Source organism: Schistocerca cancellata, chromosome 2 (genome assembly GCF_023864275.1).
Source record: "Schistocerca cancellata isolate TAMUIC-IGC-003103 chromosome 2, iqSchCanc2.1, whole genome shotgun sequence".
In the NCBI taxonomy this organism is placed as follows: Eukaryota; Metazoa; Arthropoda; class Insecta; order Orthoptera; family Acrididae; genus Schistocerca; species Schistocerca cancellata.
This window is the reverse complement of record NC_064627.1, coordinates 419,772,539-419,798,863: the sequence shown is the minus strand read 5'-3', so window position 1 is coordinate 419,798,863 and position 26,325 is coordinate 419,772,539. Positions and strand designations below refer to the sequence as shown.

At 41.5% G+C, this 26,325-nt stretch overlaps 1 protein-coding gene across 3 annotated transcripts in view; it reads left to right on the top strand.

The window, feature by feature from the left end:
• Window positions 1–26,325, top strand: part of LOC126161872 (transcription factor A, mitochondrial) — a 114,394-nt gene that overhangs the window by 62,037 nt on the left and 26,032 nt on the right. The gene's annotated exons all lie outside the window — the stretch shown is intronic.

Genomic DNA, 26,325 nt, shown 5'->3' with positions numbered 1-26,325 from the left:
AAACTAGATTTAGCTATTTAATGATGCTTGGAAAACTTCAGAATTGATTTTCTTGAGGATTTGTGAGTTGCATCAAACTGCTTTAGGGGATTAATATTTGAGTTGTGAACTTCATGTACCAAGTATTAAAAATTCAAAAAATCTGATTGTCATGTGGTCTCCTTCTAAGATGGGTTTAACTAAAACAGTAGCAAAAATAATAGGTACTACTTTATGAGGTTAATTTTAAGGTATTCTGGGATTACCAAAGTCTGACAAAATATTTTGAGGAAGTGAAATTTTCTAATTTGAGTAATTAACAAATTAACAAGATATTTTACTAAAGCAGGTATTTTTTGAATCAAAAAGTTTTGGGCTGCAAGACCATGGCACTGAACTCTCAAAATAATCACAATTTAAAATTGGAAATTTGAGGACATGAAAGTTTTGAATATGAATAACTTTTGAAATATGAATTTTTTGGAAAAAACTAAAAAAATCTCTTGAAAAGTGGAGAATGAGGGCTTTCAAATGAAGTATGCTGAAGAGTCAAAGAAACTGGTACAACTGCCTAATAGTGTGTAGGGTCCCCGCAAGCGCACAGAAGTGCCGCAGCACAAAGTGGGATGGACTTGACTAATGTCTGAAGTAGTGCTGGAGGGAGTTGACACCATGAATCCTACAGGGCTCTCCATAAATCAGTAAGAGTACGAGGGAGTAGAGATCACTTCTGAACAGCATGTTGCAAGGCATCCCAGATATGCTCAATAATAATCATGTAGCCAACAGAAGTGTTTAAACTCAGAAGGGTGTCCCTCAAGCTGCTCTGTAGCAATTATGGACGTGTGGGGTGTCGCATTGTCCTGCTAGAATTGCTCAAGTCCGTCGGAATGCACAATGGACGTAAATGGATGTAGGTGATCAGACAGGATGCTTACATATGTGTCACCTGTCGGTCATATCTAGACGTATCAGGGGACCCATATCACTCCAACTCCACATGCCCCACACCATTACAGAGCCTCCACCAGCTTCAAAGGTCCCCTGCTGAGATGCAGGGTCCATGGATTCATGAAGTTGTCTCCATACCCATGCACGTCCATACATTTGATAGAATTTGAACGAGACTTGCCCGACCAGGTGACATGTTTCCAGTTACCAACAGTCCAATGTCGGTGTTGACGGGCCCAAGACAGGTGTAAAGCTTTGTGTCGTGCAGTCATCGAGGGTACACGAGTGGGCCTTCAGCTCTGAAAGCCCATATCGACGATGCTTTGTTGAGTGGTTCGCATGCCGACACTTGTTGATGGCACAGTGTTGAAATCTGCAGTAATTTGTGGAAGGTTTGCAAGTCTGTCACATTGAATAATTCTCTTCAGTCATCTTTGGTCCCATTCTTGCAGGTTCCTTTTTCGGATGCACTGATGTCGGAGATTTGATGTTTTTCTGGATTTCTGATATTTACAGTACACTCGTGAAATGGTTGTACAGGAAAATCTCCATTTCATCACTACCTCGGAGATGATGTGTCCCATCACTTGAATGCCAACTATAACACCCCATTCAAACTCACTTAATTCTTGATAACTTGCCATTGTAGCAGCTGTAACCAACTTAACAACTGCACCAGACACTTGTCTTATATAGGTGTTGCTGACTGCAGCACTGTATTCTGCTTGTTTACATATCTCTGTATTTCAATAAGCATGCCTGTACCAGTTTCTTTGGTGCTTCAGTGTGTATTAATTTAGAAATAAACATCTATTTGTTCAGAGGTAATTTCATCTTCTCTTGGTTTGCATGTATAATCAATTACCAATATCTCTTTAAACAAAATATTTCCATGAGAACCAAATGTATTATTATCACCATTAGTCTGAAAACTAGCCTATGAATAATAAATTTTAATGAAATATAGCATGAATAAGAATTAGCTATTTTGTATAACAGTTGTACATGATCAAATAAAAAAATTGGCATCAGGAGTGGTATAAGAACAAGTAGGTTTGTTGTACCATGCTCTGTTACAAGCAAGTGACATAAGGATGGATCAGAATAGTATTCCTGTAGGGTAGGTATAATTCCTCATTTCTAGGCATAATGGCACACAGATGAAGCCTAGGTGAAAGGCGTGGTTTGTTGTTTCAGTTCGGGATGATGCTAGGTGATATGGAAGCTGTTCATTTGAAGGTGTTTCATGAGGGTAGTTGGAGAATTAAGGTAATGTGTTGATTTTGTGTGGGAGGTGTGTTTGTAGACTAGACTTAGAGGGTAATGCCTGTCTGTGAAGGCCTTAATATAAACTTAAGCATACTGGGCAAGGCTCATCACTGCAGATGTGCCGTTGTTGTGTGGCTGCACTCTGCGGTAGAGATTTCTTAGTATGGAAAAATGGAGGTACTGTTGGTGGTTAGAGCGCTTGATATGGACAGCAATTTTGATGGAGTTGTTGGAGCGAGGGCACTAAATGTCCAGGATGGTAGCATACTGTGTTGAGGAGGACCAATCGAAGCAAGTAGGACAAGAAGGTGTTAAGGCTGTAGAGGAATGAAGGCCAGATCAGAAGATATTACTGACATATCTGAACTAGGCAAGGTTTTAAGGATTTTGAGTGACTGGAAATGTTTCCTTTAGATAACCCATAAACAGGATGTTGTAAGAAGTTGTATGTGGGTGCCCATAGTTGTGTCATGGGTTTCTTTCTATAGCTCTCCAGTGAAGGAGAAGTAGTTATGAGTAAGGGCGTAGTTGGCTGGGTGTTTAAAGAATGAGGTTGTGGGTTTGGAGCCTGTAAAACATAGTGAGGTAGTGTTTGACAAAGGCAGGGTTATGGGTTTGGTGGATGTTCAGGGAAATGTTCAACAGTGACTAGCAGGGATCCAGATGGTTGATGGGTTGAGAATGGCTGAGAGGCAACAAAGGAAGTTGTTTCTATCCTTGATATGGGAAGGCATGCTGTAGACAATGTTCTGCAAGAGACAAGATTCTCATAATTTTGTGTGTGTTCTTGGAGTGCTTTTTTAAAAATATAATACATGTTTATTCCATGAGAGCTTTTAAAATAAGTCTGGAAGACTTTACAGTACTGGTGGTAATGGAATTTCTACTGTTGTGATGAAAAATCTGTAATGTAGTTGACAGTTAGGTCCTTATTGGTTGAGACTAACGGGGCAAAGCAAGTGGATCTTCTTACGAAGTCAGGAAAATTGAGTGAGTGTGACTTAATTGTTGCATTGTATAACTCCTCAATTCAAGCAAGGGTGTGGTCACATACTGTGAAATTATGGACATAGTCATCTCAGAACTTAAACAAGAATTGGTATCGCAGGGTATAGTGGATGTACACTGGAGGACAGAAAGGAATAATTGAAATATTGAGAAGACCACCACCTTCTTTTTCACCGTCAAATCTCGAAAACTGTCTGAACACATTGTGGCAGGGTTCATCTGACTTACGTACCTAAACCTATGTTGTGCTACAATTCCAGTGATTTGGCCATACACACTGAGTTAGGGAAGTGAAGCAACCTGTGGGAGGTGTAGAAAGGCAGCCCATGAATCCTGTACTGCATGCCCGTCTCCTGTCTGGAGCCAAGACTGTGCTGTTTTTGCTGAGGAATGCAAAATTCGGGAAATACAAGTCACCAAGTGGATTACCTACGCAGAAGCCAAAAAAGAATATCAAGTGTAAAAAATCCCCTCTTTTTGTTGGTTCATATGCTTCCATGGTGTGGAAATATGTTCCCAAGGTGAACACTTCAATGAAGACAATGTCCAGTGCACCACTGGCCACCACTAGCATGTGTACTTGCTCCTGTACATACCAAGCAAAGTGAGTAAAGACATAGCGATCCAGGCTCCTGCGACAGATGAGACCAGGAATATTTTTGAAGTGAGCATTGTGAAGACATTCCAAAAGCATAGTGCCTGCCAAAATCCACTTTCCATCAACTTCGAAGCAAAAGGGAGCAGGAAAACAGTTACAACATTTGAATCAGAGGCTGTCCCAGGTGCCATCAGACGTCATTCTGATATGTCTGACTGATGAGGAAGGCATCATGGATTTCGATGCTTTGGCACTGGGCATAGGCAAACCCCCCACTCCCCCTCACTCCACAAGTGCCTCACCAGCCCAGTGCAGGGATAGGATAAATTTAAACCACACAACTGAAATGTGTCCCATGCTATCGTGGAATAAGAATGTATAGAGGACTCATCTTGAGGAACTGAGACCCCTCATACAGCACAGATCTTTTTGTCTCTGTCTCCAAAAGAGTCATTTTAAACAGACTGATGCACATCACCTCTACACAAAAAATGATCTTATTGGTGACAGGGTGAAAGGTGGGGTAGCAGTGTCAGTCGAGGATATATTCCACTCCTCACCTGTGCCCTTAACCATAGTGCTAAAAGCAATTGCTGTTCTGATAGTGGCACATGTTGTGTGGCCCACGGTGTGCTCTGTGTATCTACTGTCCCACAAGTCAGTTGACAGTGAGGTCCTCGCATATCTTCTCGATGAACAAAGTCATCCCTTTCTACTTTTAGAAGACACACACTGCACTATGGGGAACTAACACCTCTTGCCCCAAAGGTTGGATACTTGAGGATCTGACACAAATGACAGACATATTAATGAACAAGGGTCAAGCTATGCATTTTAGCACAGTTCCAGATTTGTCTATGACCAGAAACCACTCCTCCTGCATGCCTGCCCTTGCAGACACTGCTCACTGGGAAGTGGACGATGACCTTCATGGCAGCGACCACTACCATATGTGGATCCATCTGTCTGATGTTGCAGATCCCAAGAGGAAGCTGGTGAGATGGCCATTCAGAGAGGCTAACTGGATGCTTTAAAGGGCAGTTAGCTGTTTTAGAGCAGTGTGACAGCATCCAGGACTGGGTTGATCACATTACTGCTGTGATTCTCAAAGACGGCTGGTGCATCAATCCTGACAAACGAGAACGTCTAGGAGAAAGTCTGTGCCTTGGTAGAATGATGAGCATCGTCTGCAATCAGGAACAGGGGGGTGGCTGTGCAGAGATTAAATCTGTGTCCTAAAGATCCAAATCTTGCAACACTTTGAGTGGTGCAGGCAAAGGTGAGGAGAATAATTTCAGATAGTTAAGCATTGGTCTTGGTAAGCATTCCTGATCCATAGATCCACATCAGCACCTAAGATGTGGGAAGCCATCAGAAGGATCTCAAGATGAAACTCATGACTGCCAGTAGCACCTGTATGAGAGCTGGGGTATCTCCTAAGATTGCTGGGAGACATTGCTCAGGTAATGGATCAATTGTATAAAACCATTATGGCTGATTCTAACCTGGGTCCAGCTCTCCTTCATTATCAGGAGACACAGGAGAGGATTGGTTTTGATTTCCATCCCACCAGCATTGAGGAATGTAGAACTAGTTAGACCCATGGTCAAAGTAGGTCCCCCTTCAGCTCTTTAATGAAATTGGAGCTCTTTAATGAAATTTGGAGGAGAGGAGACTTTCCCATCTCATGGAAAGAATCAGTTTTAATCATGATTTTAAAACTATCAGACGATTGGGCTAACACTGGTAGTTATCATAGCATTAGTCTGAAAAGCTGCATAGGAAACACACTGAAGTGTATGCTCAACCACCACCTATTGTGGTTTCTCAAATCCAGCCCCGTGCTATGTCACTCCTGTTGCAGGTTCAGGAGGTATCACTCCACACTCGGTAAACTAGGTCAACTTGAAGCAGCAATTCAGTAAGCTTTCCTCCATAGGCAACACATTATCGGTGTCTTCTTTGATTTGGAAAAGCCCTACAGTACTACCTGGGGGTATTATATTTTGCTGCAGTTCTATCAGTGGGGCTCCATGGCTGCCTACCCACTTTCACACAGTGCTTCCTCTCAGACATGTATTTTTGATACAGTGTCGGGAATGACCTGTCTGATCATTTGAAGTAGGAGAATGGTGTCCCTCAAGGGAGTGTTTTAAGTGTCATGGGATTAGCCATTGCAATCAACAGTATTATGTCCACAGTACAGCGTCCTATGCTGTGTTACTTGTTTGTGAACAACTTCTCAATCTTCTGTGCATCTTTCAACCTTGCAAGAGCTACTCAGCAGGTGAAGACCTCAGTGCAAAAAGGGGATACCTTTCATTTTGCATTTCAGAAGTCGAACATGGTCTCATTAATGTTGACTGGACCATATACGTTCAGTGCAAAATAGGGATATCTTCAGTATTTATCCATTTCTCCCACCGAGGTGATAATCAGATAAGATTCTAAAGCTTATAGGACCTGGTGTATGTTACAGGAAAAGAAGCGTTATCTCCTTTTTGTGCTGAGGTCCTCAATTGCACTTGATGCTCAGGCAGTTGAAGGAATGGTCTAATACCACAGGTTTTAAATTTTCATAGGAGAAAACTGTTCATGTTAATTTTAATTGCTCCCACTCTCTTCTTAATTTAACTGTTTTAACACTGGAGGCTACTGTTTTCACTTGTAAGGAAAAGGTGAAATATCTGGGCCTCACTTTTGATGAGGGGTTAAAATGTCTCCTTAAAAAAACAACTACTCAGATGTCTCAATCATAGATCTTGGGGAGCCAACATGGCGTGGCTGCTCCAATTTCATAGGGCATCTGTGCAGCCCCAGCTTGAATATGGATGCCAGGTTTATGGATCAGCAAGGCCCTTGTACCTCAGAATGCTGGATACAGTTCACCATGAGGGTGTTAGACTGTCAACAGGTGCTTATTGCATGAATCCAGTTGCTAGCCTGTGTGCAGAGGCTAGTTAGCCCCCCGTTGTCTATTAGATGCCTTCTCCTAGTGGTATGCCAAGCATACAGAACTTTGTCCATTCCAAAATCACTGGCATCCATTTCTGTTGCGCAGCCACCACTGGAACGACTGTTCCACCACCGTCCATGGGCAATGCGGCCGTTTTGCATCCACAAAAGGGAGAGCCTTGAGTTACTACAGGTGGTGGTTGGGGGGGGGGGGGGGGGGGGGGGGGGGGGGAGGGACAACACATTGATGCCCAAAACCACAGGAGTAGTAGTGTGAGATTTTAATGTGCCATAAAGTGGCTCAGTCACCCATATTTCTAAGCCATTCAGCTACAGACTTAGTCACCTGCCTCCTTTTTAACCACATCCACGCCAGTATTTTATTCTTGATTTATCTAGTTATTCTGCTGTGTTTTGTCTGACATTTGTTGAGGGCTATTCTGTGCCCCCCCCCCCCCCCCTTATCGCAGGTGTCATTTCAAGTCTTGTGTGTGAATGCAACATTGCATTCCAATTTATTATTATTATTATTATTTAATACATTTTCTCCACACTCATCTGTATATCATTCACATAACGGTGCTGCTGACCTTGCTTTTTAGCGCCCTTACCCACATATCGTGATCATTATCTGTATTGTAGTCACTGCACTTAGTCTTCCTCATTCCCTTTGTCCTAAACCCTCCTCTCCTCCCTGCCTAGCCCCCCCACCCTTTTCCCTCTCTCCCTTATCAGACTTATATACCTCCCATCCTCTCATTCCACATGCTGTTTCAGTTTTATAGTTCATTTGCTACCTCCATCCTCATTTTTAATTCTTATGTAATCGTCACTTTCATTCATGGCCTCTTGAGTCTTTTGAATGCTTTCCCTTTTTATCATACAATGTTCCCTAATATGTTTGAGTGTAGAATGCCAGTGTTTCTATCCCCACCTCAGCCCTTAATTTTGAAGTATTCTTCACATCAATACTGTTCTGTTCTATCAGTCTCTTGTCCCTCTGAACCCATGTGGCATTTCTTTTCCAACCTTGCCTTTTTTCCTGTTCCTTTAGCTTCATATCCTGCTGTTCTCCTCATTACTTTTTACAGCTTTTTTAAATTTTCTCCTAACTCCCTTTCTCATATTCTTGAGACTCTTGATTATTATGATTTGCCCCTGCCACTGTTGCCCCCCACATCCTTTTGCCATTTCTTCATGTGAACTTTTTCTGAGGTATTCTCTTTTCATTGCCAGTTTCCAAAGTAATCCCATCCCTCCTCTGCTACCACTCTCCATACTCATTGTAGACAACTACTCACATGAGCTGCTCTGTCATTCTCTGCATTAGTCATATGCATGAATAATAGAAAATAGAAAATACTGTGTGCAATTGTAACAGATAATATCATTTCACTTACAATAACCTTTTTACAAACACACACACACACACACACACACACACACACACACACAAAACCAAAACCACACACCCCCACCCGCATCCTCACCCCCACCCCAACGCCCACCCCCACCCCCACCCCTCTCTCTCTCTCTCTCTCTCTTTCTCTCTGTGTGTGTGTGTGTGTGTGTGTGTGTGTGTGTGTGTGTGTGTGTGTTTGTGTGGGGGGGGGGGGGCCTCGTGCGCATGCGCGGGTGTGTGTGTATAGAAGTTCTATTTTGAAATTTGATGATGGGCGATTTCATCTCAAATCGCACATGTCAAGAGTGAATGTGTCTTATCACTATTTCAAAGTTTTCTGGAAAAAAAATGTATTCTGAAGTTCCACATGATACTTCTCCGTAAGTACAGTATTTTGACTTTCTGGTGATTTGTTAAAATACTACAGACCTCTGTAAATGAGAGTACTTGTGAAAATGTCATAATGAAAGCAAAAACTGAAAAATTGTAATAAAGAAACCAAAAGTGATAGAGATCTGAATATATTTTTAATAAGTACTTTGTTCCCTGTACTATGACACACACACACACACACACACACACACACACACACACACACACAAATATATGTTGTTGTTGTTGTTGTTGTAGTCTTCAGTCCAGAGACTGGTTTGATGCAGCTCTCCATGCTACTCTATCCTGTGCAAGCTTCTTCATCTCCCAGTACCTACTGCAACCTACATCCTTCTGAATCTGCTTAGTGTATTCATCTCTTGGTCTCCCCCTACGATTTTTACCCTCCACGCTGCCCTCCAATACTAAATTGGTGATCCCTTGATGCCTCAGAACATGTCCTACCAACCGATCCCTTCTTCTGGTCAAGTTGTGCCACAAACTTCTCTTCTCCCCAATCCTATTCAATACCTCCTCATTAGTTACGTGATCTACCCATCTAATCTTCAGCATTCTTCTGTAGCACCACATTTCAAAAGCTTCTATTCTCTTCTTGTCCAAACTATTTACCGTCCATGTTTCACATCCATACATGGCACACTCCATACAAATACTTTCAGAAATGACTTCCTGACACTTAAATCTATACTCGATGTTAACAAATTTCTCTTCCTCAGAAACGCTTTCCTTCCCATTGCCAGTCTACATTTTATATCCTCTCTACTTCGACCATCATCAGTTATTTTGCTCTCCAAATAGCAAAACTCCTTTACTACTTTAAGTGTCTCATTTCCTAATCTAATACCCTCAACATCACCCGACTTAATTCGACTACATTCCATTATCCTCGTTTTGCTTCTGTTGATGTTCATCTTATATCCTCCCTTCAAGACACCATCCATTCCGTTCAACTGCTCTTCCAAGTCCTTTGCTGTCTCTGACAGAATTACAATGTCATCGGCGAACCTCAAAGTTTTTATTTCTTCTCCATGGATTTTAATTCCTACTCCAAATTTTTCTTTTGTTTCCTTCACTGCTTGCTCAATATACAGATTGAATAACATCGGGGATAGGCTACAATCCTGTCTCACTCCCTTCCCAACCACTGCTTCCTTTTCATGCCCCTCGACTCTTATAACTGCCATCTGGTTTCTGTACAAATTGTAAATAGCCTTTCGCTCCCTGTATTTTACCCCTGCCACCTTTAGAATTTGAAAGAGAGTATTCCAGTCAACATTGTCAAAAGCTTTCTCTAAGTCTACAAACGCTAGAAACGTATGTTTGCCTTTCCTTAATCTTTCTTCTAAGATAAGTCGTAAGGTCAGTATTGCCTCACGTGTTCCAGTATTTCTACGGAATCCAAACTGATCTTCCCCGAGGTCGGCTTCTACTAGTTTTTCCATTCGCCTGTAAAGAATTCGTGTCAGTACTTTGCAGCTGTGGCTTATTAAACTGATTGTTCGGTAATTTTCACATCTGTCAACACCTGCTTTCTTTGGGATTGGAATTATTATATTCTTCTTGAAGTCTGAGGGTATTTCGCCTGTTTCATACATCTTGCTCACCAGATGGTAGAGTTTTGTCAGGACTGGCTCTCCCAAGGCCGTCAGTAGTTCCAATGGAATGTTGTCTGCTCCGGGGGCCTTGTTTCGGCTCAGGTCTTTCAGTACTCTGTCAAACTCTTCACGCAGTATCGTATCTCCCATTTCGTCTTCATCTACATCCTCTTCAATTTCCATAATATTGTCCTCAAGTGCATCGCCCTTGTATAGACCCTCTATATACTCCTTCCACCTTTCTGCTTTCCCTTCTTTGCTTAGAACTGGTTTTCCATCTGAGCTCTTGATGTTCATACAAGTGGTTCTCTTATCTCCAAAGGTCTCTTTAATTTTCCTGTAGGCAGTATCTATCTTACCCCTAGTGAGATAAGCCTCTACGTCTTTACATTTGTCCTCTAGCCATCCCTGCTTAGCCATTTTGCACTTCCTGTCGATCTCATTTTTGAGACGTTTGTATTCCTTTTTGCCTGCTTCATTTACTGCATTTTTATATTTTCTCCTTTCATCAATTAAATTTAATATTTCTTCTGTTACCCAAGGATTTCTACTAGCCCTCGTCTTTTTACCTACTTGATCCTCTGCTGCCTTCACTACTTCATCCCTCAAAGCTACCCATTCTTCTTCTACTGTATTTCTTTCTGCCATTCCTGTCAATTGTTCCCTTATGCTTTCCCTGAAACTCTGTACAACCTCTGGTTCTTTCAGTTTATCCAGGTCCCATCTCCTTAAATTCCCACCTTTTTGCAGTTTCTTCAGTTTTAATCTACAGGTCATAACCAATAGATTGTGGTCAGAGTCCACATCTGCCCCTGGAAATGTCTTACAATTTAAAACCTGGTTCCTAAATCTCTGTCTTACCATTATATAATCTATCTGATACCTTTTAGTATCTCCAGGGTTCTTCCATGTATACAAGCTTCTATCATGATTCTTAAACCAAGTGTTAGCTATGATTAAGTTGTGCTCTGTGCAAAATTCTACCAGGCGACTTCCTCTTTCATTTCTTAGCCCCAATCCATATTCACCTACTATGTTTCCTTCTCTCCCTTTTCCTACACTCGAATTCCAGTCACCCATGACTATTAAATTTTCATCTCCCTTCACTATCTGAATAATTTCTTTTATTTCATCATACATTTCTTCAATTTCTTCGTCATCTGCAGAGCTAGTTGGCATATAAACTTGTACTACTGTAGTAGGTGTGGGCTTCGTATCTATCTTGGCCACAATAATGCGTTCACTATGCTGTTTGTAGTAGCTTACCCGCATTCCTATTTTCCTATTCATTATTAAACCTACTCCTGCATTACCCCTATTTGACTTTGTATTTATAACCCTGTATTCGCCTGACCAAAAGTCTTGTTCCTCCTGCCACCGAACTTCACTAATTAGCACTATATCTAACTTTAACCTATCCATTTCCCTTTTTAAATTTTCTAACCTACCTGCCCGATTAAGGGTTCTGACATTCCACGCTCCGATCCGTAGAACGCCAGTTTTTTTTCTCCTGATAACGACATCCTCTTGAGTAGTCCCTGCCCGGAGATCCGAATGGGGGACTATTTTACCTCCGGAATAGTTTACCCAAGAGGGCGCCATCATCATTTAATCATACAGTAAAGCTGCATGCCCTCGGGAAAAATTACGGCCGTAGTTTCCCCTTGCTTTCAGCCGTTCGCAGTACCAGCACAGCAAGGCCGTTTTGGTTATTGTTACAAGGCCAGATCAGTCAATCATCCAGACTGTTGCCCTTGCAACTACTGAAAAGGCTGCTGCCCCTCTTCAGGAACCACACGTTTGTCTGGCCTCTCAACAGATACCCCTCCGTTGTGGTTGTACCTACGGTACGGCTATCTGTATCGCTGAGGCACGCAAGCCTCCCCACCAACGGCAAGGTCCATGGTTCATGGGGGGGACAACACAAATATATGTATAACTACAGAAATTTCTAACGTTTTGCAAATTTCAAAAATATGTTTTGAAAATATGAATAGTCGTAGGATGTTAACTGTGTTGAGAAATGATAAAGTGGAAGGACTACTAACTGTGAGCTATGACATTAATGCATGAAATTCTTAAATAAAGATGAAAGAATCTGAAATTTTTTGGTTATTTAGAATTTTTTTTCTCCAAAACCCCCATCCTGAATGTTCTAAAAATTTCATGGGTTGGTGATTGTACTTAGGGAATGTACAATTAACGTTAGTTGGAGATTGTACTTAGGGAATGTACAATTAAAGTGGGCAGTACTTATCTGTACAAAATGTGAGAAAATTTTTAGGTAGACCTGGCTCTATTCTCGAGGCCAAAAAATCATGGACACTTAAATGTTTAAATGTATCACTGATTTTAAGTGAATTTCATGCAAAACTGGTATATCTTAATCAAAATAATTACTTTACAACATTTTAAGTGAGTGGGAAACAATTCGTAATTTTGTGCGAAAACATTTAAAAAAAAAAATGAGATGTAGAATATTTATACCCATTTTTCTTATGATATTATTCACAAATTATTATTGTCTTCTGCCATGGTTTTACATCTTCATGAGTTTCCATGAATTAAAATTGCTTACACAGTATAACAGTCAACACTGCACTGTTGAAAAGAGTTCAATTTTTCTTTTTCATTTGCTTGTCATTGAACTTGTGTAGCTGACCTGAATTTGCACACAGACAAGGATTGTCTAGCAAGAGCAGAACTTGAGAAATGGGAACTGCACACTGATCTTTTTATGATGGCCATTCGAAAGTATTAGCAGGACCATGCGGAATCATAAAAGCCACTTTTCTTTTTATGCACTGTTTTCTTTTGTGCTTCTTACCAAGGGGGTATAGTAGGGGTTGTAGCAGAAATGCCAACATTTAACACATTGACAACTTCACACCCAGTAATATAAACATCTGCACTGTCTTCTCCAGGTTCACATTCGGGTGATGGTAATTGTTCAGGTGGGTTGTCACTAAATTTCTTCTTGTAGTGAGTGTAGCGATTCCTGCACAATGGATATGATACTGATACCGTTACTTGAGCACCAAGATTTTCTACAATACTCTGACAGATTTCCAACAATTGTGAAGTGTTTGTCGCTTTCCTTAAACACCACCTTCTGTGTGTTTTTCATAGTCCACACACCACACTCTTTCACTATTGTATTTCCTCATTGACATTGCATCTAACAAAAAGCTCAAACCAAACCCAAAACTCTATGCAGAATGGTTTATGTGCAAGTTCGCACTTGTTCGTTATATGCAGAAGTACACTGGAAACAGTGTTGCCAACATGCATATTTTATGTTAGAAATTCAGTGATGTGAAGTATGCAGAATCTTGAAAAATTTTTAACACTTTACACAGTAAAGTATTGCACACTGTGTTTGCACTGACTACTAACATATTAACCAAACAATATTACGTGTAATTCTCAGAAGTTTTTGGATGGGGGTTTTCGAGTAAATAATTTGTAGAAACTCATAAAAATGCAATTTTTTACATTTTTAGTGATAAATATTTACATAATACAGATAGCTGGGACAGAGAAGATACTGTTTATAATTACATTTCTAGTATCTGGTAATATGACAGAAAAGATAGTGTTCTGTGACTTTCCAAATCAGAAAAAAAAATTTAAGTAGGAAAATTAATGTAAATTTCATATTTTAATCTTAAATTTGTGAGTTAAAGAAGCCCGTAAGTGTGTGGGTGTCGACTACACACACGAAGTCGGAGCTTTATTGCAAAACATGTGCCAGGTCCTCAGTTATTTTAGTTTATTTGTTATATTTTTTTGTGTTCTCTACTGTTTTAAGCGGTACGGTTCTCCCGCATTGTCCCCTACGCTCCTTGGAGTATGGGACTATTACACACACTGTTATAAGTGTTACTTACAAAATATACATTTTTCAAAGGGCTGTACCATTTACAAAAATTAAGATAAAACAAAAATACTTTATTTCTTAATACTTATGATATAGAGCTCTAATATATATTTTTTCCAGAGAACACGAGTTGACATGACCCGTGTGTTTTGAGATGAAATCACCCTGATAATGCTTAATTACGGGACTGTAAGAAAACAGAAACTTCTCATCTGCTGGTATAACTCTTTAAGACAGTAGATAATATAATCGAAGTGTTGAGTCGCAGACAGGAACAACAAAAAGACTGCTAAGCAAGTAAGCTTTCAGCCAAAAGACCTTCTTTTGAATTAGACAACATACAAACATTCATTCATGCAAACCACTGTCTCTGGCTGCCAAGGCCATCCTTGATTTTCCATCGTTGAAGACAGTAGACCCTAGAAGAAAGTGTGCACTGTAGTAACATTTTTGTAGTTGATTATCATTTTTAATTACTGATTATATTTTCCAAAAGTATATTGCTTTAGGTGTGCACCAAGGAAATTGCAATATGTATTTAGCAAGCGAAGGTGTGGTATAGAGAATGGCTAGGGGAAAAGCTCCATAATTGTTAGTATGTACAACGTCCTACAGCAGGTGTACATGGTGAACACTGCTGAAGAAATTGTGGGTTCAATCCACACCACATTGAGCAGGGATTATACAACAAGAACACAGACAGATTTACTTGTTTAGCTGCAGTGCTGTACAGAAAACCACTTGCAGTTTGCAGACAAGCCAAAACAATCCATGTAGCTAATGAATTGGAGAGTCCTGCAACATCTATCGATTATAAAGAGAGGCACCAACAGTTGTGTGAAGAGACTATCAGTGTATTCTTTGGTAATTTGATATGATTAATCTGTGACATTTGTAGTTATTATACAGTAGTGAGAGGGCATATTCATATATGCATCTCTGACTTGCTAGTAAAGGAAACAAGCCCTTGTAGCTTTATTGTATGTTAGAGGTGGGGAAAGTAAACTTTGAAGGTCTCATTGTGTCAGTCAGCTCTCTGTTTCGTTTGTTAGTTTGTTGAAATGGGCAGTGTTATTGTGTCACTCACCACTTGCGAGGTATGTTCTGTCATTCACTTTCTGCGAACAGGAGGAGTCAGTGCCACTGAGATTCATAGTCAGTTGTGTCGTGTATCGGGATGGTGGTGTGAAGTATTAGTGCAAAAAATTCGGGCTGGTTGCCCAGATGAGCATGATGAAAGTGGTAGAGGAAGATATTCAGGTGTGACTGATGTACTTGCCCAACATGTTGATGAAATTGTGGATGTGAAACGTCTGATTACGGCATCTGAACTTGTTGAATATGTGCCTTAGATTTCAAGGACAAGCTTCTTTAACATTATCACAGAGGTTAGATTACCATAAGTTTTGTGCACTGCTGGTGCCTAAATGTCTAATTAATGTTTAAAAAACTGAAAGGATAGGTTCAGCCTTGAGATTCCTCCAGCACTAACTTGAAGAGGAGGAGGAATTTTTTAGCAGGATCATGACTGAGGATGAGACGTGAGAGTAGTACCTGAACTCTGAAACTAATAAATAAATAAAAAGGTAAAAAAATAAAATAAAAAACAGTCCAAACAGTGAATGCACACTCAGTTCTTCCAGTAAGGTCAAAGAATTGAAGCACTGTCGAACTGTAAAATTATGATTACAAAGGAATTTTGACAACATATTTTATGAGAGTAACCCATCACAGGTGTTTTGAGAGTCTTTTACAAAACGCTGAAGGCCAGTCAAACACAAATGATGTGGAATGATTACTGAAGGAATCATTCTCCTTCACAGTAATGTGCAACCCCATACTTTGAATCTAAAGAAGGAAAATCTCAGGTTTTTTTGCTGGGAGATTTTACAACATGCTCTTCATAGTTCATGCTTACCACCAAGTGACTTTCATCTCTTCCACAAGATCAAGGCCTGGCTGGCTACTCAGTACTTCGCAACCAGTGATGCTGTCAACAGCTGGTTGAAGCATCAGGTAGGATAAAGGAGTTGTTTTCACTGTATGACAAATGTTTGAATTTGTATGACAGATGTGTGGAGAAATAACGTCAGCATGTAAGTACAGATTGTAAAAAACATCTTTTTTAAATAGCCAGTTGGAGGTTAATGTGTGAGTAATCATATTCTCATGATCTGTATGAGAGACAGTAGAGTTGTTGCTCAATCTACTGCAGATATTGCTTCTGTAAACAATGCAACATTTCTATTCTTCAAAGCAACCCATGGTAAAGTTCCCTAGATGTCTCACTTACACATCCTAGTGGACTTTATGGCCTGTCTCATCCAAGTCTTTCACAGCAGGATGACTGAACAAAATCCTCTCAGTTTTCAAGTGACATCGATTAAGCTATGATTCTTGAGCTGTAAAAATTTTGAGAATTATTATTCAATTATCATGGCTGGAGAACGGAGAAGTTTTTATTCACAATATTGATCGGTTGTGGTTCTGGCAATGCATTTCTTAATCCCTTAGATTTTTACTCAAGAACTGGTCACTCTTGAGAATTGTTTGTGGTTTCCTAAACAGATAAATTATGATTTCCCAGAATTCTTCCAAGAAATCTAAGATCCCAATTCATATTCCCTATTACTGAAATCACTTGTTTATTCTTTCCACAGTTTTACTCTTATGTATTTAAAGGTTGTGGCATATTCCATATGTTTATTGCTGATTTTGAAGTCTATTTTGGCTGGTCCTTCTCTCCTGTATGTAGATCATTTAACAACAAGTGTTCACATTGTAGAGTGTGTGGTTGGTGTTTACCATTAAACAAATACCAGTCTTAAGTTCACCCTACACTTCCTTGTAACACACACTGATCAGGAGCATAGGTACAAGATATTTTTACAAGCATGTCTTGAGAAACAAACTCAATTTTTTTATCATATTTTCATTCCTTGCCCTTTCTTGCAACTAATCAATTGAGCTGCAGTGCCAGGACAATATAGCGCTCTCTCTCTCTCTCTCTCTCTCTCTCTCTCTCTCTCTCTCTAATTAACTAGCTTTTACAACTTAAATGAAATTTGAGCCATTGTTACTTGTGAGTTAAAGAAATTTGTAGCCAGATCAACCTATTTTGTTGAATAATGATATTCAGATATGATGGACTTCATACATACTCAAACCATGATGTGTCTTCACATGGAGACATGGGAAACAGGCTAATAGGTCACTTTGAACCTACTGTCAAAGCAAACTGCTAACTCTGTGTAAGGGAGTGTCAGGTGGAATAAGGACAGCAAACTGAAGTAATTTTCAAATCTGAAGGAAGAAGGGATAAAAATCTGTCTTGGGCAGACAAAAGAGAGTTGCTGATGTTGGATGGCTTGGGTGCTTCAGTAATACAGATAGCTGTATCATAGGTGCATCCACAATGGAGGGTCATCTGTGGAGGGACAAGACTAAGCAATGGTTCATGAAGATGGGCGACAGCCTTTTCAGTAATTGCAGAAGCAAACATCAGGATAATTGACAGATCTGGCCTTGTAACATTAGCCATCAGGAGCTTGCTGTGCTGGTACTGTGAACAGCTGAAAGCAGGGGAAGACTGCAGCCATTATTTTTTGCCAATAGCGTGCTGCTCTACTTTATGGTTAAATTTTGGTGGCATCTTCTTGTGTCAAATATCCCAGAGCTAAAGTAGCCTCCCCCCCCCCCCTCCCCCCCTTGACTCTCTGGGTGGGGAGTCCTCAGGAGAATGTCGTCATTGGTTTTATGGATTGGAGTGTGGAATGCTAGATCCCTTAATCAGGTAGGTCAGTTACAGAATTTAAAAAAAGGGAAATGGATAGATTGAAGCTAAATGTACAGGGAATTACTGAAGCACAGTTGCAGGAAGAACAGGAGTTCTGGTCTGGTCAGGTCAGTGCAGGCTATCAACACAAAATCAAATTATGGTTATGCAAGAGTAAATCTAATGATGAATAAGAGAATAGGAATCCAGGTAAGCCACTGTTAACATCATAGTGAATGCATTATAGTAGCCATGTACTTGTAGAGGATTGGTGTGTGGCACACAGAAACACATAATAGAAAACAGTTAATGCTAGCTTTTGAGCTCTTCCTCTTTTTCTAGTAAGGGTACACACATTCACACTCACAAGCAGACTGACACCCAAATATGTAGAAAGATAAAGCCTAGTAGAAATTTGTGGATAACAGGAGGAGATGCAGAATTTGACAAACGCAGAAAATAAAAATTACCAATTGAAGTAGGTGAAAGAGAATGCAGAAGACTAAAAAAAATGAGATTGACAGGCTAAGCAGGAACTGCTAGAAGACAAGCACAAGGCTGTAGAATTGTACATAATTAGGTTAGAGATAGATGCTCTATTTGGGAAAGTCAAGAGACCTTTGGAAATAAGAGAATTAGTTGTAAGAATATAAAGAGCTCAGATGTCAAGACAGAATTCATTAAAGAAGGGGAGACTGAAAGGTAGAAGGAAAATATAGAGGGCCTATGTAAGGGAAATAAACTTGATGACAGCATTATAACCACATCAAAAAAAGTTTTGCATCACCTCAGTTCTGAGAGTTCCGGAACCTGTATAGAAAATTGGAATAGGGATCAACATAAACACCATTTCTGTCTTTTTTATTGCTCATGAAAATGACACATTGCCTGTTGTACCACCATACAGCGAGACCTTAAGAGGTTGTCATCCAGATTGCTGTATACATCGGTACCTCTAATACCCAGTAGCACGTCCTCTTGCATTTATGCATGCCTGTATTTGTCATGGCATACTATCCAAAAGTTCCTCAAGGCAATGTTGGTCCAGATTGTCCCACTCCTCAGACATTCAGCGTAGATCCCTCAGAGTGGTTGGTGGGTTACATAATCCATAAACAGCCCTTTTGAATCTATCCCAGACATGTTCGATAGGGTTCATGTCTGGAGAACATGCTGGCCATTCTAGTCGAGCGTTGTTATCCTGCAGGAAATCATTCACAAGATGTGCTTGAGGAGGGCATGAATTGTCGTCCATGAAGATGAATGCCTCGCCAATATGCTGCCGATATGGTTGCACTATTGGTCGGAGGATGGCATTCACGTATCATACAGCCATTATGGTGCCTTCCATGACCACCAGCGGCTTACGTCGGCTCCACATAATGCCACCGCAAAACAGCAGTGAACCTCCACCTTGCTGCACTCGCTGGACAGTGTATTTAAGGCATTCAGCCTGAACAGGTTGCCTCCAAACATGTCTCTGACGATTGTCTGGTCAAAGGCATATGCGACACTCATCTGTGAAGAGAACGTGGTGCCAATCCTGAGCGGTCCATTTGGCATGTTGCTGGGCTCATCTGTACTGTGCTGCATGGTGTCATGGTTGCAAAAATGGACCTCGCCATGGATGTCGGGAGTGAAGTTGCGCACCATGCAGCCTATTGCGCACAATTTGAGCCGTAACATGACATCCTGTAGCTGCATGAAAAGCATTATTCAACATGGTTGCATTGTTGTTGGGGTTCCTCCAAGCCATAATCTGTATGTAAGGGTCATCCACTGCAGTAGTATCCCTTAAGTGGCCTGAGCGAGGCATGTCATCAACAGTTCCTGTTTCTTCTGTGTCCGAACAACATCGCTTTGGTTCACTACCGAGATGCCTGGACATTTCCCTTGTTGAGAGCCCTTCCTAGCACAAAGTAACAATGTGGACATGATTGAACAATGGTGTTGACTGTCTAGGCATGGTTGAACTACAGACAACATGAGCCATGTATCTCCTTCCTGGTGGAATGACTGGAACTGATCGGTTGTCACACCCCCTCTGTCTAATAGGCACTGCTCATGCTTGGTTGTTTACATCTTTGGGCTGGTTTAGTGACATCTCTGAACAGTCAAAGGGACTGTGTCTGTGATACAATATCCACAGTTAATGTCTATCTTCAGGAATTCTGGAAACCGGGGTGATGCAAAACTTTTTTTGTTCATAATGGGAGACCTGATACTACAAGAAGAATTTCACAGAGTACTGAAAAACCTAAGTAGGAAGAAGGCCCAGGAGCAGATGACAATCTCCCAGAATTACTGAGATCCTTATGAGAGCCAGCCACGACAAAGTTATTCCACGTAGTGTGCAAGAAACGTGAGCCAGACAAATTATCCTCAGACTGAAGTCCCAAAGAAGGCGGGTACTGACAGATGTGAAGAATACGACTGAACTATCAGTTTAATAATTCATGGTTGTGAAGTATTGATGCCACAGAATAATGTATAAACTGGTAGAAGCTAACTTCAGGGAAGATTACTGTGTATTCTGGAGAAATGTAGGAACACATGAAGTCATACTGATGCTATGGCTTATCCTAAAAGATAGGATTAGGATGAAGGAAGACAAACCTCTGTTTATATAATTGGTAGTTTTAGAGAAAGCTTTTGTCAGTGTTAACATGACTACCCTCTTTGCTGCTTTGAAGGTAGTAGGGATGAAACATAGAGAGAAAAAGATTATTTACAGCTAGTACAAATACCAAATGGCAGAGTTACAAGATTCAAAGGACATAAGAAGGAAGCTGTAGTTGAGACGTAACTGAGACAGACTTGTAACCTATTCCAGATGTCATTGAGATGGTACAACGAGCAAGCTATGAAGGAAACAAAGAAGAAATTTTAAAAGGGATTTAAAGTTTAGGCACAAGAAATAAAAAGTGGCATTTTGCCAATGGCATTTTAATTCTCCTGCTCACTAGGCAGATGCAATAACCACTACGCCACCCTGGCACAGTGGCTTTGCACAACTGCACACACTACCCTAGCATGTCTTCCTCCTCAATCCAAATTCCTGTTCTTGCCTCATCCCACTTGGTATTCCCCCTTAACTTGAATGGGATTGCAGAGGCTCTCCAACTGTATAGGAATAGTGTCTCAGCTTCGAACGAAATGAGCGATCCCTGAGGCATAAATGGAAATTTGGATTGAGGAGGGAGGCATGCCAGGGTAATCCATGCATTTGTGCAAAAGCCACTGTGTTTGGGTGAAGTAGTGGTTAGCGCATCTGTTTAGTGAGGAGGAGACCCAAGTTCGAATCCCAGCCTTGGTACATATTTTCATTTGTTGCTTCAGTCTGCATGTATACATCATAGATGTTTGAGACTTGAGGCTGTCGGAGGCAGCTAAGGATTGGAAGATCAGCTGAATAGAAGGGATAGAGTATTGAAAGGAGGTTGTAAGATGAACGTCAATGTACTCGTAGTAGATTAAGAAATGAGACATTAAAACTGATGGACGAGTTTTACTATCTGAGTAGTAAAATAGCTAGTGATTATCAAAAGTAGAGGATATAAAATGAAAGAAAAGTGTTTCAGAAAAAGAGGAATTTGTTTACATCAAATATAAAATTCAGTGTTTGGAAGTCTGTTCTGAGTCTCAGGAGTAGCTATGTGTTGAAGTGAAACTTGGGTGATAAGTAGTTCAGGCAAGAAGAGAATAAAAGTTTGTGAAGTGTGGTGCTGCAGAAGAATGCTGAAGATTAGACGGATTAGATTGAATAACTGATGAGAAAGTACTGAATTGAATTGGAGAAAAAGGAAATTTATGGCATTACTTGACTAAAGAAGGATCAGTCGATAGGACGCATCCTGAGGCATCAATGAATTTTCAGTTTGGTAGTGGAAGGGAGTGGAGGGACTAAAAATAGTACTGGGATGCAAAGGTTTGGCTACAGTAAGCAGGTTCAAATAGATGTATGTTGCAGTAGTTATTCAAAGATGAAGATGCTTTCACAGGATAGACTAGTGTGAAGAGCTGCACCAAACCCATTTTCAGACTGAATGCCACAACAACAATAATGTTGAAAAGTAACCTTCGTAGTTAATCATGCATAGTTTAAAATGAAGTTATTTCTAACAGAAAGGATGGTTTTCATATACAACACATGAATGGATAGACTGTCTTCACGGTCAAGGTAGTTTAGCACGAATTGCTCTATTATAGATGATATGCTTTTGCCTTTCTGCACCTCATGAACTAGCTCATCCAACAAATTACAGGGATACAAAGAGCCTACACATGAGGAGTCAGCTTTTCACATATGCAAAACATTACCAAAGTTGAAAGTCACTATCATAATCATGATATTAAAAGAATGAATACTTTAAAATGTTAAAAATTAAACAGTGTGAAATTACATCTACATCTACATCTACATTGATACTCCGCAAGCCACCCAACGGTGTGTGGCGGAGGGCACTTTACGTGCCACTGTCATTACCTCCCTTTCCTGTTCCAGTCGCGTATGGTTCGCGGGAAGAACGACTGTCTGAAAGCCTCCGTGCGCGCTCTAATCTCTCTAATTTTACATTCGTGATCTCCTCGGGAAGTATAAGTAGGGGGAAGCAATATATTCGATACCTCATCCAGAAACGCACCCTCTCGAAACCTGGCGAGCAAGCTACACCGCGATGCAGAGCGCCTCTCTTGCAGAGTCTGCCACTTGAGCTTATTAAACATCTCCGTAACGCTATCACGGTTACCAAATAACCCAGTGACGAAACGCGCCGCTCTTCTTTGGATCTTCTCTACCTCCTCCGTCAACCCGACCTGGTACGGATCCCACACTGATGAGCAATACTCAAGTATAGGTCGAACGAGTGTTTTGTAAGCCACCTCCTTTGTTGATGGACTACATTTTCTAAGCACTCTCCCAATGAATCTCAACCTGGTACCCGCCTTACCAACAATTAGTTTTATATGATCATTCCACTTCAAATCGTTCCGTACGCATACTCCCAGATATTTTACAGAAGTAACTGCTACCAGTGTTTGTTCCGCTATCATATAATCATACAATAAAGGATCCTTCTTTCTATGTATTCGCAATACATTACATTTGTCTATGTTAAGGGTCAGTTGCCACTCCCTGCACCAAGTGCCTATCCGCTGCAGATCTTCCTGTATTTCGCTACAATTTTCTAAAGCAGCAACTTCTCTGTATACTACAGCATCATCCGCGAAAAGCCGCATGGAACTTCCGACACTATCTACTAAGTCATTTATATATATTGTGAAAAGCAATGGTCCCATAACACTCCCCTGTGGCACGCCAGAGGTTACTTTAACGTCTGTAGACGTCTCTCCATTGATAACAACATGCTGTGTTCTGTTTGCTAAAAACTCTTCAATCCAGCCACACAGCTGGTCTGATATTCCGTAGGCTCTTACTTTGTTTATCAGGCGACAGTGCGGAACTGTATCGAACGCCTTCCGGAAGTCAAGAAAAATAGCATCTACCTGGGAGCCTGTATCTAATATTTTCTGGGTCTCATGAACAAATAAGGCGAGTTGGGTCTCACACGATCGCTGTTTCCGGAATCCATGTTGATTCCTACATAGTAGATTCTGGGTTTCCAGAAATGACATGATACGCGAGCAAAAAACATGTTCTAAAATTCTACAAGAGATCGACGTAAGAGATATAGGTCTATAGTTTTGCGCATCTGCTCGACGACCCTTCTTGAACACTGGGACTATCTGTGCTCTTTTCCAATCATTTGGAACCCTCCGTTCCTCTAGAGACTTGCGGTACACGGCTGTTAGAAGGGGGGCAAGTTCTTTCGCGTACTCTGTGTAGAATCGAATTGGTATCCCGTCAGGTCCAGTGGACTTTCCTCTATTGAGTGATTCCAGTTGCTTTTCTATTCCTTGGACACTTATTTCGATGTCAGTCATTTTTTCGTTTGTGCGAGGATTTAGAGAAGGAACTGCAGTGCGGTCTTCCTCTGTGAAACAGCTTTGGAAAAAGGTGTTTAGTATTTCAGCTTTACGCGTGTCATCCTCTGTTTCAATGCCATCATCATCCCGTAGTGTCTGGATATGCTGTTTCGAGCCACTTACTGATTTAACGTACGACCAGAACTTCCTAGGATTTTCTGTCAAGTCGGTACATAGAATTTTACTTTCGAATTCACTGAACGCTTCACGCATAGCCCTCCTTATGCTAACTTTGACATCGTTTAACTTCTGTTTGTCTGAGAGGTTTTGGCTGCGTTTAAACTTGGAGTGGAGCTCTCTTTGCTTTCGCAGTAGTTTCCTAACATTGTTGTTGTACCACGGTGGGTTTTTCCCGTCCCTCACAGTTTTACTCGGCACGTACCTGTCTAAAACGCATTTTACAATTGCCTTGAACTTTTTCCATAAACACTCAACATTGTCAGTGTCGGAACAGAAATTTTCGTTTTGATCTGTTAGGTAGTCTGAAATCTGCCTTCTATTACTCTTGCTAAACAGATAAACCTTCCTCCCTTTTTTTATATTCCTATTAACTTCCATATTCAGGGATGCTGCAACGGCCTTATGATCACTGATTCCCTGTTCTGTACATACAGATTCGAAAAGTTCGGGTCTGTTTGTTATCAGTAGGTCCAATATGTTATCTCCACGAGTCGGTTCTCTGTTTAATTGCTCGAGGTAATTTTCGGATAGTGCACTCAGTATAATGTCACTCGATGCTCTGTCCCTACCACCCGTCCTAAACATCTGAGTGTCCCAGTCTATATCTGGTAAATTGAAATCTCCACCTAAGACTATAACATGCTGAGAAAATTTATGTGAAATGTATTCCAAATTTCCTCTCAGTTGTTCTGCCACTAATGCTGCTGAGTCGGGAGGTCGGTAAAAGGAGCCAATTATTAACCTAGTTCGGTTGTTTAGTGTAACCTCCACCCATAATAATTCACAGGAACTATCCACTTCTACTTCACTACAGGATAAACTACTACTAACAGCGATGAACACTCCACCACCGGTTGCATGCAATCTATCCTTTCTAAACACCGTCTGTACCTTTGTAAAAATTTCGGCAGAATTTATCTCTGGCTTAAGCCAGCTTTCTGTACCTATAACGATTTCAGCTTCGGTGCTTTCTATCAGCGCTTGAAGTTCCGGTACTTTACCAACGCAGCTTCGACAGTTGACAATTACAATACCGATTGCTGCTTGGTCCCCGCATGTCCTGACTTTGCCCCGCACCCGTTGAGGCTGTTGCCCTTTCTGTACTTGCCCAAGGCCATCTAACCTAAAAAACCGCCCAGCCCACGCCACACAACCCCTGCTACCCGTGTAGCCGCTTGTTGCGTGTAGTGGACTCCTGACCTATCCAGCGGAACACGAAACCCCACCACCCTATGGCGCAAGTCGAGGAATCTGCAGCCCACACGGTCGCAGAACCGTCTCAGCCTCTGATTCAGACCCTCCACTCTGCTCTGTACCAAAGGTCCGCAGTCAGTCCTGTCGACGATGCTGCAGATGGTGAGCTCTGCTTTCATCCCGCTAGCGAGACTGGCAGTCTTCACCAAATCAGATAGCCGCCGGAAGCCAGAGAGGATTTCCTCCGATCCATAGCGACACACATCATTGGTGCCGACATGAGCGACCACCTGCAGATGGGTGCACCCTGTACCCTTCATGGCATCCGGAAGGACCCTTTCCACATCTGGAATGACTCCCCCCGGTATGCACACGGAGTGCACATTGGTTTTCTTCCCCTCTCTTGCTGCCATTTCCCTAAGGGGCCCCATTACGCGCCTGACGTTGGAGCTCCCAACTACCAGTAAGCCCACCCTCTGCGACTGCCCGGATCTTGCAGACTGAGGGGCAACCTCTGGAACAGGACAAGCAGCCATGTCAGGCCGAAGATCAGTATCAGCCTGAGACAGAGCCTGAAACCGGTTCGTCAGACAAACTGGAGAGGCCTTCCGTTCAGCCCTCCGGAATGTCTTTCGCCCCCTGCCACACCTTGAAACGACCTCCCACTCTACCACAGGTGAGGGATCAGCCTCAATGCGGGCAGTATCCCGGGCAACCACAGTCGTAGTCCGATCAGGGGATGCGTGGGACGAGCTGGCCGTCCCCGACAAACCCCCATCCCGACCCCCACAGTGATGCCCATTGGCAACAGCCTCAAGCTGTGTGACCGAAGCCAACACTGCCTGAAGCTGGGAGCGAAGGGATGCCAACTCAGCCTGCATCCGAACACAGCAGTTGCAGTCCCTATCCATGCTAAAAACTGTTTTGCTAAGAACGTCTGAACTAATCTACAGAGAGCGTAAACAAATCGACAAAATTTAAACGGTTATTAAAATACAAGATTGCCTAGTAAATGCAGTAATGCGCACTGCTGACACTGCTCGGCGGCGGAAGGAGACTAAGCGAAATTACACTATTCAGGTACTAAAACACGATGCTACAACTCTCAAATTCTATAATACGCCCGAAATTTATGAATTAAACAATGCAAGAACCAAAAAC